Source organism: Rhinolophus sinicus, linkage group LG18 (genome assembly GCF_036562045.2).
Source record: "Rhinolophus sinicus isolate RSC01 linkage group LG18, ASM3656204v1, whole genome shotgun sequence".
Lineage (NCBI taxonomy): Eukaryota > Metazoa > Chordata > Mammalia > Chiroptera > Rhinolophidae > Rhinolophus > Rhinolophus sinicus.
Window position 1 is genome coordinate 12,585,975 of NC_133767.1, and position 1,333 is coordinate 12,587,307.

The window sequence follows — 1,333 nt, forward strand, 5'->3', positions numbered from 1 at the left end:
TGTTCTCTGGAGAATGGGGCCACCTGGTTTAAGGAGGGTTTTACCTTCTAGGCCAGCTTTGCCAACCACCCGCCTCCCCCACGCAGCCGTGAGCCCCCCGGCTCACTTCTCAGGTCCAGGTTGGTGGCTGCGTCTTCCTGGCCTGATAGCTGGGCCCATCAACTGCCTGTTCCGTGATATTCTGTCACGCAGTCCTATGACATTAGGATTTTATAGATGGGGGAAACTCACGCCCCAAGGGCTTTGAGCACCTGTCCAGGTGGCAGAACCCAGGTCTGAGCTCCCACTGCCTCATCCTGGCTTGCTTTGACTAATTCACAGAGTTGAACTTGGTACAAAGTTTATTTTCTAAAACTATCATCCTAAATGAAAACTGGCATTAAGAGGGGTAGATACGGGGGAATTGAGGTTAAAGGGGAAAAAATGGCCTTTGCTCTTGACAGGCTGGCAGCACGGGTGGAGGTGTGCCACATGTAGGCTGCCCAGCACCTGAGCCCTGACCACACTGCGTGTGCCCTAGTACTAAGGGTGTGGGACCTCTGCAGGTAGAACGGCCTGGGAACTCCAAGCAACAGCAGCCTGGCCACATCTCCTGCGGGAAGGCCTCCCGTGGCCTTGGTGGAAGCCCCCATTGCTTCTGGCTTCTAATGAAAACACCATTGTTGGGAGTGGGGCTGGTGGTGGGGCCCCTGTGGCCAGGTCAGGTGGAGTCTTGGCCTGGATCTTGGTTTCCTGAGGCCAGGCAGGGTCTGTCTTGCCTGGTGCAGGGCTGGATAGGAAGACACCCTTGCCCATCTTCAATGCATGGCAGCCAGTGATGACCTCAGCTGAATGCTGGAACAGGTGCCCAAGTGCCAAGGACCCTGCTGGGCTGCCTGAGCCTACAATATGCGAGGACCACAGGTGATTTTTCTACTCTTTTCATGGGGCAGGCAGGACAGAGCGGAGGGGCGCCGAGACTCTGAGAAGCAAAATCTTGGAAACAAATTGGGAAGAGAACAGGTGCCACCGATGAGGGCTTCATCTTGTTGGCAGCGGCAAGGCTGAGAACAGTTATGAAAGGATTGTGAAAGTGGGGGTGGGGTGGGGGATAATGCTTGCAAAGTAACAGGGTGAGAGATGGGAGTGCCTTCTGTGGGCTGATTATCTACAAGGATAACCTTGTGAAACAGTTTCAGGTGTTGGAACATTCAGTATTCTATTTTAAAGGTCAAGTCCACCTTTAGTTTGGAAGGAACTTAGAATATATATGTGCCTTTGTGTCTTGGCTAAAGAAAAAAATCAAATTTCAATCAAAAATCCATTTGGGGGCCGGCCCGGTGGCTCAGGTGGT